The sequence below is a fragment of the Asterias amurensis genome, chromosome 5 (assembly GCF_032118995.1).
Source record: "Asterias amurensis chromosome 5, ASM3211899v1".
NCBI lineage: Eukaryota > Metazoa > Echinodermata > Asteroidea > Forcipulatida > Asteriidae > Asterias > Asterias amurensis.
Window position 1 is genome coordinate 19806149 of NC_092652.1, and position 16188 is coordinate 19822336.

General features: G+C 36.8%; 1 protein-coding gene across 2 annotated transcripts in view; it reads right to left on the reverse strand.

Annotated features, from left to right (window-relative positions):
* LOC139937368 (zinc finger protein GLI2-like) overlaps positions 1-16188 on the reverse strand; it is a 50764-nt gene that overhangs the window by 20551 nt on the left and 14025 nt on the right. The window lies entirely within an intron of this gene.

Consider the following 16188-nt stretch of genomic DNA (forward strand, 5'->3'; position numbering starts at 1 on the left):
AATCTTTGAACTTGGATACTTAATCTGTCTGGCCTCATGCCAAAACAGGTTGTGTGTTTGTTTGTTTGTTTGTTATCAACGTGTTTGTTCTGATAGACCCTTTCAACACAGATTACACAAACTGCCTACAAAGTGAAGAGGTTGATTATTTAACATTTATTTGAAAATGAAGCTTTTATCTCAGCCTTCGCACTTGACCCTTCAATAAGTTAGTTTGATTTTATTTTATTTGTTTGAAAGGGGGAGGGGGGAGTCGCACATTGCGGCTCAAATTTTGCACTGGACCTGCCATACACATGCTATTGGCCCTAGGCCAGTGGTTTTATTGTCAGGCCCAGTGGTCGTGTCGGGCCAGTGGTTTTACTTTTAGTGTCAGGAATATGTTGCCTTGGATCGGTCAAGTTGGTCTTTGAAAAGCGTTTGTAACCGTTTGTTATAAAATGCATATGATTAGAAAGATCCTTTAAGAGTAGACTGTAATTACTATACTATAACAAATTTTGTATTGCATCGGTGTCAAAATAAAAATGAATAAAACGCTCACTGAGCGATAAACTCCAAATGCGTAGTTAGATTATTTATTTCTCATCAAACATGACATTTCAGACACAAAATATTTCAAGGGATGTTTTCAACTATATATAATCATCATTAGACCGTGTAAGTTTTATGTAAATCTGTGATCTTCACGATTTTTGTTTCTTACCAATTCTGTAAAGTATACAGTACATTGTAACAGATTATCAACTTCATGAATTGCATCATAGTGTCTTTTGTGATACAAAATGTCGAAGTCCTACCGGATGTTTGGGACTTTGTTACACTTTCATCCTCTTGAATGTGTTAACCTCTTCAAAAACAATGAATGGTACATTGTACATGTAGATACTAGATAGGCTTATCATATTCATGTTTTTGTTGAAGTGCTCGATAATGAGTATCAATAGTTTAGCTGAACAAAACAACTAATAAACATGATTTAAAGACGGAATATACATGTATAAACAAATGCACCATTTGATCATCTTGGGTTTTTCCCAAGAGCAAGATGAGGACAATGTTAAGGAGGGAAGAGGAAAACTAAAACAACACCGTAAAATAATACTAACAATAACAATAGGCTAAATGTTTTTTTAAAAGGATGAGGCTTACAAAAGGGAGGCAGGCTGGGAAGATCAACCGGTGCTTTTTTTACTTGGCAAGATAATACTAAAAACATTCTGCCTTTTTGGGAAAAAAAGATGGAGGTTTTTGTTTTTGCTTATATAAAGGGCCGACAGTACACATTTTTTTAAATAACCGGCTGGGCTTAAAATTTGTTTTCTTTTTCCCGGCCAAAAAAGAAAAAAAAAGAGGCAGCCTACACTTTCCAGGGATAAAAATCTCTGGATTAACTTTGTCCAGGTCAAATTCATCCCCGCCCAGGACAAGGGCTAACCCACTAATCTCAGTTTCGGTTTGAACTGGGTTAACCTTTCGGGCTATAAGTCCAGGTTAGACCGAATGGTAGAATTTCACTTCTACTCATTACTTCATGGTAATGGCTGCGGAAGAAAAAGTCCGCTGGGAACCGGCTTCTCACAGTGTTTTTGCAATGCCTACAACACACTCATTTATTAGATCCATTTTGCATAATTAGAGCCTGTCAACATCAAGCAGAGTGTTGGCCTCAAGTTTGGACCTGACAAAACCAAAAGTCTTTCTCTCTTTTTTTTAAAGAGGTCACTTTTTTCTTTTTTTTTCCTGTGATAAAATATGCAACTCCAGACGGTGACATCATTTAAAATACTACTTTCACTTAGGTGACCAGTCTGAAAAAGTACAGGGTTGGTACCTATATAAAAAAAATATTAATTTCAATCTCAATTCTGAGCTCATTTTCAAGCTCATTTCAGTACCACCCCTTCAGAGAAACAATTAGTAACTTTTGAAAAACTGTCATCAAGGTTGTAGAAAATAAAACCTTGGAAAATAAGTAGGCCTTATTTCTCGAAACATTCGTGTGTTATGTGTATAAAAAAGACATCACATTGCAATCAAGGTTGTTTTCACATATTCTATTTCAATATTTCCAAGAAGCAGCATACAAATATGGGCGTCACACACATCAGAAAAAAGTACTTAGCACATTTGCTCAAGCACCATGTATTTGATAAAAAACTGTGTTTTACCACAAGCCATCAGAAGGTCGGTGACCTAGGTCAGTACAACATTTCCAAGAACCAACGGAGGTCAAGTTCTGCCACTTGCACTGATACTGCTAATGGTACATGGATTTAAAGGTACTGTACATCTTTGGTAATTGTCAAAGACTAGTATGTTCACTTGGTGTATCCCAAAATATGAATAAAATAACAAATCTGTGTCAATTAGGAAAAATTGGTCATCAAAGTTGCAAGAGAATAGTGAAAGAAAAAATACCCTTGTTGCACCAATTTGGATGCATTTAGATGCCTATAAGAAATTTTCAGGCCTGAAGTCTGTGAGAAAAATGTTACCTCTTTCTCAAAAACTACGTTTTTTCAGAGGGAGCTGTTTCTCACAATGTTTTATACAGTTTATATCAACAGCTCTATGTTGCTTGTTACCAAGTAAGTTTTAATGCTAACAATTATTTTAAATAAAGTCCAGTGCCTTTAAACCAGCCCTATTAATTATTGACTGGCAAAGCTTGTGAGCCAACCCACTTGGAGTGAATGTGAAAGTAATTGGCCATCTGTAAATTATTGCTTGGCCTTGGCTGTGGCTTGTCAACCACCTTCAGCAACAGGGGTGCACCACAACTAAAACAGGAAAAATCATGCACCAAGCTTTTTCGGTAAATCAAAGATTGCAAAATCATAACTAATGGGGCTTGTTTCAAACAAACATGGTCTGGACACTGTTACGCTCTAGGGTTGTTTTCTTTCTTTTTAAATTGATTTGGGGTTTACTGCTAGTGCTAGGGCTAAAAAAAGAAAAACTAATTTGCACACTAACAAAAAAGGGCCCTTTATGGAATCTGCAGATATTTAGCTCTAGAAAATTAAGTGCAAGAACATTAAATTCGTTTTCATTTGATATATTCAGGTTGTGAAGCCATGGACTGTTAATTTAAGAAAGCCCCTTCCCTGGTTATTTTCAAATAATAACTTGAAGAAGTGATTTGCGAAAACAGCCGATGCGCTTGCATGAGGAGAACCTGTACTAAGGTCTTGACAAACATAACATTTATCTACACTGATGTCAAGGCAAGACCTAGTCTGGTGCAATACCTTATTGCTGAGTTGGCAAAACCTCTCTGGTAAAATTGGAGGCCCTATGTAAAGTATGTACATACACTCAACGTTACACACTCTGCGACTATTCCACCGATAGAGGGCGTTTCTTGAAGCCGCGATCCCACAAGCAAAAGCCAAGACATTCTTTTTTCATGTGATGTTGTGGTGTTGATCCAAAAGTTTTCCGACAGCACCAGCTATCGATCAATAGTAATGTGCATGGCGCGAAGAAGTGGAATGGGGGATTGTAGTGAAAAACAACTTGTTGCACCCTGCCTAGGCAAGACCTAACCAATCTCTGCTGCTCTTTGTTCCATGACCCAAACTCTGATTTATAACATAACAGCTCAAGAATGATTTGACCATGGAGCATAATCTTCCCACTTGACCACTAACATCTGCTTCTCCTACCAAAGAGAGTACTTGGATATTTTATAACTCTCCCCAATAGCCCCCAGGGTACTCCTTGCATACCACTTGGGCAAGTCATTCCTCTTATAACTTCCTGCAACCAATTACTGGTTACTGAGAAAACTGTTGGGGTAGAAGATTTGCTGATAACAAACCCCAGTGACCAAACACAAAAACTATCCAGCTAAAAGAGTCAGGACAAAAAGCCCAACCATAATGAAGTAGCACAAAGGGACGATTTTGTTCACACACTAGAGCAAAAAGCAACCTTTATTGCTCAAAGAAAGAATCTTTCCACTGAGCAAAAACCAATGGAGTACCATCCCTTAAAAAGGGTCTGTGGTCGATTTCACAAAAAGTTAGGACTTGTCCCAACTTTAGGACTAGTCCTAGGAGATATTAAAATCATAAAGCTAGTGCCAAGTTGGACGAGTAACTCGTCCTAACTCGAGATAAGACTAATCTTAACTCTTTGTGAAATTCACCCCATGTCTACTTTTAGTAATTGTCGAAGACCAGTATCCTCACTTGAAATCGCAACTTACGAATAATAACAAACCTGAGAAAATTTGGGATCAATTGGTCATCAAAGATGCAAGCAAACAATCATAGAAAAAACACCATTGTTGTATGAATTGGTCTTTGATTTAAATATGACACAAGTGCTTTTACAGTCCGCTGACCAAATGCTAGCTACAACTTGAGAGGACTAGTCAACATTCTTTCAAAGTGGTTCGGCTGGTCCCTGTTTACTGACCAAATGCTAGCTACAACTTGAGAGGACCAGTCAACATTCTTTCAAAGTGGTTCGGCTGGTCCCTGTTTTGAACAAATGACCCGTTCAAAAGCTGGCACGGTTTTTGCTAATGCTAGGAAGCTTTTTGCAATCTGAGCATTTTTCTTTCCTGCGATTGCAAACTCTTACTAAAAAACCGGTAAAATGAGATCAATAATGAAAAATTCTGTATTCAGGAAAACTCCTGACAAATCTTGGGACTTAAAATCCCCAGGCAATTACAAACAAAAAACATATACACGTAATACAGGCCTGCAGATTTTATTTGAGGTATTACAAAAAGTTGCCAAAATCTGCTTCAAGCTACAAACTGAGTTTAACAGACTGGTATGATTTGGTCCTTGGGAAAAAACAGAAACATTTTTTTTTATCAAGTACAAGGGCTGACCCACTTGTACTCATGATGTACTCTTTAAAATTAACAATAACATACATATTCAAGCTTGTTTAATAAAATCGGTTTTTAAAGACCAAAACAATCAGAAATCGGACTAATGGGATAAATATCATACATGCTGACATAATCAACAATCTGGGTTAAACTTTAGAATATACATTTTTGCAATGATAGTTCAAACAAGCTTAGTGTACATCAGTTTATTTAGTCTGATATTCCTGATTAGAATTTAGGTAAATTGATGTTAGGTTTAATGGTAGAAATGCATTGAGGGGTAGAAAACCTTTTATTTGAACTGGAACAGTCTGTCCAAAGTTTGAGCATGAAGAGCAAATTCTATGTTTTATGTAGGCCTGCACTCTAAAAACTAAAGAGTTGAATCCAACACTTGCATGAGTTCGGTGAGTGACTACACTTTGAAAGAGTTGGATCCAGCGTTTTATTTGTTAAATCTAGCATTTAAAATTGCAAAAAAGGTTAATTCAACAGTTTAAGTGTTATTTCAACATTTCTAAAAAATATTCCTTGGAATTGTTGGATCGGCTTTTTAAACGTTAAACTGGCAGTTAAATTGTTGATTGAATGCTTTAAAATGCTGGATTAACATATAGAATGATGGATTCAACATTTTCAAAGAGTAGTCACTCACCGAACTCATGCAAGTGTTGGATTCAACTCTTCAGTTTTTAGAGTGTGCATGTAAAAGCTAAAGGTAGACTGTAATAATACAGTTCTTCCAGTATATGGATCTTCTACCAACTACAATGCAACTGCAAGTGTATCCTTAAAAAAAAATAGTTAATTGTTTTGAACTATTAGGATTTGACAATAAACAATGGGGAATAATTCCAACAAAATTAAAAGAGTATTGTTTAAAATCGGTTTGGGTATTTTTTGTCTGACACAAAACACAAACGTCCACAGATTACATTTAAAAACTTACACAGTTTAAAGATAATGGTGGTAGAAAGCTTCCCCTAAAATATTACAATATTATTAGGTGTTTTTTATTTTTTAAATGAGTAAAACAATTTTACAACAAATTTTTGGTCTCATCAGTAAGACAAACACTGTTGACTAAATAAAGCTGTGACTTATAAAGGTAAATAATTTTACAAGTAGGGCATACATCTTCATTCACTGTGAGTAGGAATTCATTCATGTACATGTAATGGAAAGAAACTTGATCTACAAAAGGTATCAAAACCCTTTAAGATTTGTTGATCAGCCAACTGAAGCTTGAAATTAGGTACCCCAACACCCCCCCTACAAACCTGTTTTCACCGACTCCACCCCCACCCCTCCCATTGTTCTATCCCTTTCAAAGGCACTGGACACTATTGGTTATTACTCAAAATAATTGTTAGCATAAATAAAAACTCACTTTGTAACAAGCAATGGAGAGCTGTTGATAGTATAAAATAAAACATTGTGAGAAACGGCTCCTTCTGAAGTAACATAGTTTTCAAGCAAGAAGTAATTTTCCACTAAATATTTGAATTTGATTTCGAGACCTCAGAATTGAATAGATTTTGAGGTCCCAAATCGTGTGACAAGCGTGTTTTTTCTTCTATTATCTTGCAACTTCTACAACCAATTGAGTTCAGAGGTTTGTTATTGTGAGCATATGTTCAATGAGATACACCAAGTGGGAAGACTGGTCTTTGACAATTACCATTAGTGTCCAGTGCCTTTAACACATGTCTTTCTGTACAGCATACGCTCCGGAGGTCAAGAGTAAGAAACCATCTTGAGTGAGGCACTCCAAGTCATAAATAAAAGCCTGTCATATTTTGTTACCGAGCTGCAGGGTGGCCATTGGGGCCACTGCTGCTTATTTACAAACGCTGTATGGATTATAGGTGTTAACGTGACAGGTAACAGTGAGGAGGAATTCGGCTATAAGAAGCTGCCGGATTATCTTTCCGGTTATTATATTTCAAAGATCCCAGAGTGGTGAATTGTTTTCCGGGACTCCAGATGGAAAAACCATCTCATATTTGGGAATTTTGTTTTTGTCTCCTCTTAATTTGTTTTTATCATTTACAGTTACACCAATGTGTACATCTGTGTAAGGGTATAAAAACAAATTAACTTCTTTATCCCAGATGCGAAAGTAACATCTATTATTATTAACAAGGATTGGAAACTATGCATGGTGGAAGTATTTAACTAAGAGAGGTTTACGGTAAAACAATGTCAATATCTCTTTTTGAGTAGTGTTGGTTCTGGAAAAAACTGAGGAATAAAGACTCAATGTTTTGATCAGTATGCTCAGATCGTCTTCAGGAGAATGCCTGAATTGTTGTCTCCTATTAATTCAGACTTAACTTTATTACAGGCCTGGAATTTGATCTCGACTTTAAAAGTTTGAGATTTTCCAATTAAAGTCCCCCTTTATTTTGTTAACGGCCTTGCCCTCTCAAAAATGAAATACCAAGCTTGATGTAGATTTATGATTGTCTTTATCTTTCAAGGTAACTTTAATGTACTGTAATACAAGGTCCATTGTCTAATCGACTTAATAGGCCCCACATATTTTACTGACTGTATGAATTTGTGCATTTTACTCACTTTTTTAACAATTATTTAAAAAGTCCTACACAATTGTATACTGAACTTAAAGCATCTTGTTCTTCTATTGCACATGTAACAACGGAAAATACACTACACTACACAATTAAATTTTGTCAGTTTTTCAAAAGGAGACCGGGAAACATTTAACAAAAATTGTTCAAGCAGCTTGAGCTGTTATTAAAAAAAGAAGATAATTTGACCAATAACCATGATACAAAATCTCATATGCCCAGCGAAGTTATTATGCCCAGCGAAGTAGAATTCAAGTCACTCAGAGTCATTTTATAATATGGCGTAAAAAGCTTTACTGAGCTTTAATAGTCCTTCTCTATTTCAAGTGATTCTCTTCTCAATTTGATTGAATAGTGGAATGCTGTCATGTCTTTAACCCCAGTAGCTTCATAATCTTACCAACTCAATTCCTCTTTAGCTCCTCTCTAGACTTCTTAGACTGCTTAGTACATCATGTACAAAGTATCAGGTTTGTTTGCAATCAATTAAATAGGACAAAATAGACAATTAAACACATTAATCACACATACCAAAGGTGTTACTCAACTGATAAACAAATCCCTCTCACCAGGGCTTACAGCTCATGCTAATCCACTTGAGCAAGTTAAAAAAGGAATAGATTAAATAACTTTCTTTCCTCTAACACTTTCTAATCCCTTTTATCGCACATCAGCTGCACTGTTGCTAAATGTTCCCGCATTGTTTGAACTCCTAAACTTGCTTCCTAAGTCTACCAAGATCTTTTTCAGTTCTGACAAAAAATATAATGTGATCAAGCTGAATGTCGCTTGTTGAAAATATCAGCATGGAGAAACAATCTTAAACTGGGGTGGCCAACGGGGGTGACATTTCCAACAAAATTTATACTTTTTTTTATGCCAACATATCTTATTTTCTATTGGCAACTTCCTTCCTTACAAGTATCATCGAAAATAGGTTAAAATTATCATGAAACTGAAAAAAAATGTGCCGATGCATTTCCAATAAACTTGACTTAAAAACTTGTTTTTCTCGGTGTTATTCTATTACATCACTTGGTGTTTCTACTTTCCCAAGTTTTTAAAACCAAAGGTGGTATCAACATGGGGCAGGACATCTTTTTGCAAAATGTTCACAAAAATCAAAAATTTCCTAGGTCGACAAACACTCATTTTGCTTGATCGCATCACAAACGTTAACTTCATTTGTTCAGTGCATGAAGACCATCTGCACTGGTTATGGAAAGAAGGTGTCTGGTATCCTAACCACACCCTGTTTTCAATTTGTACAGCTTTTGAACACCTGTCATAATAGTGCTTTGCCTGTTCTCACTTAAAGCCAAACATTATTTATTTGAAAAATACCATGTACATCTGACTACTCCCTGACTACAATCTTTTGAGCTACCTTTTACTGTTGAATTATGTGCCTGCTATGAGGTTAAAAGGGAGGGTATACCTTTATTGGCAGTAAATTACCATCAAAACTAGCTAAGAAGCACTGCAGCTGTTAATAGTGTTTAACTTTTGAGAAGCGATTACCTTATGAATGTGGTTTTAGAGAGGGGATAAAAAACATTTTATATTTGAGAAGCTTTTCATGCATGAAAGGTTTCTCAGATTGTGTATTCCAGTTTAGGGATTAGTCTTCCTGCATGGACATAACTGCTCAGGATTTTTGCAAAATCTCAAACATTCTACCACTTTTTGAAGTGATATTTTCACACATATTACTAATATGTAGTTTACTTTTATTGTGAATATGTGCAACTTCTTATTACTTACCTTGGTTTGGATTTCAGTGCAGATCTATTCGCATAAAAAGTAGGCAATACTAAAACTTATTATTCATTCCGTGTAGATGGAACAACAGTGTCCAAAACATCCAAAATCTTGACGAATTCCAAAATCCATAAGCACTGTCAGTGTTGACTTAATCTATGGATTACACCTTTTGACTTCATCTATGAACGATTTGAGATACAGAAACTATCATCAGAGGCTGTACTGCTTGAGCACTAAACTAGTTACATAACCATGCCTTCTTGAAGACTCTTTTTTGTCTCAAAAGACAAGTTCTTCAAGCTGCAAAAAGTTCAGTGGCACTTTTCACTGATCACCGTTGAGCATAATTTCCAGAAAGTTAAGTTTCCACAAATAAGTCAAGATTTTGGAATAGGTCTTTCCAATAACAGCTCTGTCGATCAAGTGGTGTCATCTCTCAAAACACAAGGTGTCAAGCAACCTTGTTGATTGTAGAGAGGATCCGGCCACAAGCACTGGTGGTAATGTCATCTTTCTCACTTTATCTCCATCCCGAATATTGATCCAAGTTTGATGATTAAATGATTCCGTTTAACTATCGATGACACATGATGAAAGAGCCTTTTAAAATACCAAAACTAATGAAAAAAACAGTTAAACCGGCGAGAAAAACCACAACAACAGGCACTGCGGCGAGAATATAATGACCAATCTGCTTCCACGATGAAGATTAAAGGAATGTTACCGATGTGGAACGGATGGTACCCATCACATCCATGCGCGGAGGAGCAGCGACAACACCATTGTGATTGGAGGCCACTGTTGAAGATGGGCGGATATCTATTGTACTCAAGATCAAAACCTTTCTTGTCCAGGCCGACCCACTGTGTGCTGTAGTTATTACGTGTATTACACACTCCTTTGTGCAATGGGGGACACTCCTGGAATGACTATTAAAAAACAAGCCCAGGCCTTCTACAGCTAGTACCAGACACAGGGCCCACACACAAACAAATCCTTGGGTGGTCTGCAGTTTGATTTTAACCTGGGGTTAAGAGCATAAATGGATGGGCTGACCTCTAACCTTTAATCTCTCACTTCTCCACACAAACTCCCCAAAATAAGATGTTTTTTTCAGTAAGCTCCCCCGGAAGTCATTATATTCCTGATCAGAAAACACTCATAAATATGTCAGTCTCTGGTAGTGTATTTAAAAAAAGCGGGATGATTGTATTGATATGATAAACATGGAGAAGTTTACAACAAATAATCTTGACGGGATTGCTGCGTCAGGTGTTGACTGTGCAGCAGGCGGTGTACTTATAGATGGTGTAAATACAGAAGCAGTAGTGGAGTGCCATTAAGTGTGCGTAGAGCTCTTGGTTAAACAAACTATAGGATAATCACCTTGATATCAAATACACTTAGGTAACTTCATTGCATGGATTCTTAAGGGCGGAGCTTGAGTTCGAGGGAGGGGGGAGATCCACAAGACTGCACAGGGCTTGTAAAATGTCAACCATGGACAAAGTTTGTTTCAACTTTGCATGCCAGGGTTAAAGCCTTGATGCATGATGGTGGTTTTTGTCCACCTGAAATAGCGCCCTCTTCTCTTAACTTTTAACTCAATATTTCTATCTGTGTGCTCTGATTGTCTTCAGGAGAAGATGACCAGAGCACACGGATCACTGATTGTCTTCATCATGTAAAAGTCTAGAGTTGTTAACCTACTTGTTCTTCTCAGAACCATCTTATTCTTAGCTAATAAAAAGATTAATTGCTATGGTGTCCCTACAAACCTCCCTCGAGTGTATTTAATTCCCACATTGGATGGTTCAAACAATAAACCCCTCCAAAGAATACGCCCTTGCTACGCCCCTTTGTATCAATGTAGTCAGGTAAACAGGATCCCTGGTTTAATGGGTTGACGTCAATCAATATGCTCTTTGCTGAGAAACCATTTCACCACACATCACCACATTATTGTTGCAATCTCTACAGGGCTGTGTCCACAAGATGTCACCAAATATTTTCAAACCCTACTACCCTGAAAGGCAAAGCCAACTGCCGACGGCAAACAAGGATTACCTGGCTGTATGACGTCAAAACCCATTGTGCATTATCATAGCCGACTGCCCCCACAGCCCCTATTTGGTATTCATACCTAGGCGCCAATTCACAGTGTATGATTCAATTCCCCCCACTTAAAGATGGGGGACAAGTTTGCCAGGCAAACACCCCAAGCGCTAAGCAAACATCTTGGAGATTGCTAAGCACTTCTAATAAAGAGCTACTGAGGCTTGATATGACACTAATCTGGCAGCTAGTGTATTGTGTCAATAGGAGATGAGATTTTTAAGGGCACTTCAAGATTGAATCACCATGTTAGAAAACATTACTGAGCACAAGTTTTCCTTTTAAAATTTTAAAATCTTTGTGTCTAGAGAGTAAAGTTACTAGAGGGGCATGTGCTGTGCATTGAACAACATTTCAAACACAACCTTGAAGCCCTTTTCACAGTACAGCTGGAGCCAATTCTCAGGAAATAAAACCCACAAAATTCTTATGGACTGTTACCCCACTGCTACCCCATATTCCTTACACACTCAAGGCATGTCTCCTTTGGCCCAATTTCATATGCTGCTTAAAAGCAGACAATTATTGGTAATTATAGGCCATTTTCTTTTTCTTATTTTGCCGAGTTTCATGCCAACTGTAGCAAACAAACTTGTTCAAAGCATAACTGATTTCACAAGGTACCAAAGAAAAATAGGCGGCCAGCTTACACGTTTACCATAAATTTGCATTGTTTTATAGGCCTTACCTACATGTACATGTATATATATATCAATCTTTTTCATACAGTAATCACCAGAAGGTTAGCATGCCTTTTCGTGTGCTTATGGTTAGCAGCACCATAAAGCTGTAAAAAGGATAGCTCCATGGTAGCACTATGAAATAGAAACTTGTGTAGTAAGCACAACATCACTCAGCCATAGCAGCTCTGGCAGCTCTAAGTTTGGCCCATGTTATTGAAGGAAAGCATCACCAGACACTTCAGTGACTTCTTGACCTTCCCATTAGCGCCACAGTATTTATTACACCTTTGGTAATGCTGGCACTTCACCAAAGTGACAAGAAGGGTGATGAATCACCATAGCAACCACCAAGGACCAATAAGAACACTGTCTGAAATACTGAACGTTGCTGCAAAAAAATGAGGCAGTTAACACAAAGGTTTTTTTTCCTAGATTCAGAAAACCAGTTGGTCATTTAAAAATAATTTTATCTAAAAACACCTTTTACCTTTAATTTAAAATGCTAATGTGATCACACAAACAAAAAAAGGTTTCACAGAGTTTTTGAATTGACTCACTCCAATAAAAATGTAAGCCTATGTCGTATAGAAGTTGTAACTTCCTTGTGAAATGAAAGTCAATGTGCGTTTACTCAAACAGTGATTTTGACATTACTACATAAACAATGGAGCTATAGCTCCATGATAAAACATTCTTTTTAAGCTGAACAATGTGTTTGTGCTCTTTCTTAACTGAGGGTAAATTTTTTTTTAATAGGCCCTGTCACAAAGCAAAGTTTTGGGAAATGTTTGGTTGTTTTTAAACAGTGCTATGTATATGTCGATTTACAATAAAAAATAACCTGTGAAAAAAAATTGATTTCAAAAGGTAGTGCCCAGTGTTAATTTTTTTCCTGTGGTCATAAAAGTCATGTTCCAAAAAACTTCCATGTTCATATTACATGTAATACACATAGGACGACATATTCATACGTATGTGTATCATGAACTAAAACAATAACAGTCTGTGTTTGAGAAATGAGCAGACTTTTATTTTTGCAAAATGAATCATTTTGGGTCATGGTCTGCATCTCCTTTGACAGCACAAAAATGTGAATGACCTCGCCACAAGAGGGCTCACTTACATATAATGTTAATTCTTAAAAGATGACAGATAAACCAGATGGCTGTGTGTTGCTAGACACATTTTTGAATGCCGGCTGCAAAATTTATAGTTTCCAGCCCAGTAACACCTATACATGCACGTGGCACATTGTTTAGTTACGCCCATTGACAGGAGCAAACAAACAAGTTAATAGTAAAGTGTAACATTTATAATTACATAGCTTACCTGAATAAATAAATACATTTATGATAACCTTCAATCGTTATCAATGTGTATCAAATAATCAAGGCAATCACTGCACAAGTTATTCGAGAACAAACTTTCTCATGTGTGCACAACAACACGTTGCCTTGGATCGGTCGAGTTGGTCTTTGAACAGCGTTTGTAACCATTTGTTATCAATAAAATGCATGCTAAGAAAGATATTTTAAACGTTGAATATAATGATCCACACAAGTATCACTCGAAATTGCATGGTTTTCCTTCTACCTCGTTGACTATTACTTCTGGCCATTTATGGGAGTCAAATTTTTTACTCCCATACATGGTCGACGTATTCAGGCATGCAACTGCCCGTTGAAAAAAAAAAAGGAAAATCTTCAAAGGCACAACGCAAGTGCGGAGCGAGGCAGCCAAAACGCCACAGGACACAAGACCCACAATGGTACTCTAGAAAATGTTGAGGTTTATTATGCTCTAAGGTGCATTGTTAGCATGTACTAAGCTTATTTTACATTATTGTAGTACATTGTTGTTGCCAGGCATATATAAGGCATATATAAGGCTTTACTTGGCACTTATCATTTTTTTTTTTTTAAGCGAAATTCCGCGGAAACGTGAAAGAGTTGTATGCCTGCGTGTTAGTTCGCAATATAAAAGGAAAACCACGCAATATCAAGGCTACCTTGTGTGGATCATTGTATTCTACTTCATCTTTCTAACCATGTGCATTTTAAAACAAACGGTTACAAACGCTTTTCAAAGACCAACTCAACCAATCCAAGGCAATGTGTTCCTTTAGGGCCTACAAGTAGTTGCTGTCTGGAAGCATTCGGGTGGTGTTTCTATTCTAAGCGGGTACCAGTTGCAGATAAATGAGAAGGTTTTGTCTGTTAGCTCTAGATATTAGTACCGGCTGCCAAATGTTTAGTTCAATGGTTCCAGTTAGTGTGCACAACATACGCCATCCATGCACAATTTATGCCCAGTGACGTGAACAAACAAACAAGTTAATAGTGTAACATTTACAATTACATAGCCTACCAGAATAAATAAATACTTTGAAGATAACCTTACAATCGTTATCAGTTTATCAATGCAATCTCCATGCAAGTTATTCAGGAACAAACTTTCTCATGTGTGCAACAACAACAGCTGGTTTCCATGACCATAACTGCTGTGTTGGAGCTTTCGTGTATTAAATATTTTATTCTAAACACTAACCAGTTGCAATAACGAGTAATCTGACAGTACTCAATCATAATAATAATAATAATAGTAACACACAAGCATTTATATAGCGCCCTACGAAGAACGGAGCGCTTAACAAAGAAGATGAACAAAGGAACAGTGAATCACAGAAACAAATGAGTTTTCAATACAAATTTATGTGCAACATGAACACAAGACTGGGCTTGGGTTCACAAAAAGCGTCAAAATTCTCTTTAAAAAGAGCTTACATAAAAAATTGTATCCACTTTATTTGCCAAGCAAAGAGTGATGTCACAATACAAAATGAGCCAACTTTTACAAGTTGATCGTCCGGATTTTTTTTAAAGAGGAGGATGAGAGCCTTACTATTACTATATATTTTTTTTTTTTTTTTTCAAGATGGCCGCTAAGTATTTCAAATCAAACAGGCCACCAATTCTTCAGTTTGGACCCATTGCAAACTTATTTTATACCTAAAAAAAAGATTTGTTGCATGAGGACTTGTGTTATTACTATTGCTGTTTTAGTATTAACAGGGTCGGATTTGTAAAAATATTTGCTGGTAGGCATTCACTATTATTGATTTATGAAACAGACGGTTACGCATGTTCAAAAAATTAAGCATCACATTAGATTCGGAAAAAGCTCCGAGGCCAGTCTTTTTGAAAAGATGGAGTTAAAAAAATAATAATAATAATAATTTTAAAAAAAATCGAAAAATAACAAAAGGATGCGGCCCCAAAAAAGGATGCGGGCAGAGACAATCAACTGTTTTTTTTTATATTTGGCCTTGCATATGAGGATGAATCTACGAGGTTTGTGAAATCCAGCCCAGCCGCCGATTTCATCAAAATCTTCCTAACTTAGGATTAATCTTAGGACTTAATGTAGGACGGTTACGTTCCATAACCATAAACAGACATTGAATTGAACCCATCCTAAGTTAGGACGAGTAAGAGTAAGAGTTACTCGTCCTAACTCTAATTAGGATTAACCCAAGCATTTCATGAAATAGGCTGCTGTAATGATCTCTGCAGCCTACATGGCAATGACAGACTCAATGTGCACTGTGCAGTCTCACATGGATTGAGATCATTGAGATGCATGTTTTACCATGTTTGAGTATGAAGCAAATGAACGAGAATGGTATTGCAATTGCTCACTACAAATCATGCAGTATGCAGGATTTTGCACTTGACCAATTACCCAACCACTGCAGTAGAGGGGATGTTAATTAATAGTGCACTTTTGATTAACATCCCCTCAAATTATTTTTTTTATTTTTTATTATCGTTCAACCAAAGTCTTAAAGACAGTGGACACTATTGGTAATTACTCAAAATAATTATTAGCATTAAACCTCACTTGGTAAAGAGTAATGGGGAGAGGTTGGCAGTATAAAACATTGTGAGAAACGGCTCCCTCTGAAGTGGAGTAGTTTTCTAGATAGAAGTAATTTTCCACGTATTTGATTTCGAGACCTCAAGTTTAGAACTTGAGGTCTCGAAATCAACCATCTAAACGCACACAACTTCGTGTGACTAGCGTGTTCTCTTCTTTCATTATTATCTCGCAACTTTGATGACCGATTGAGCTCAAATTTTCACAGGTTAGTTATTTTATGCATATGTTGAGATAC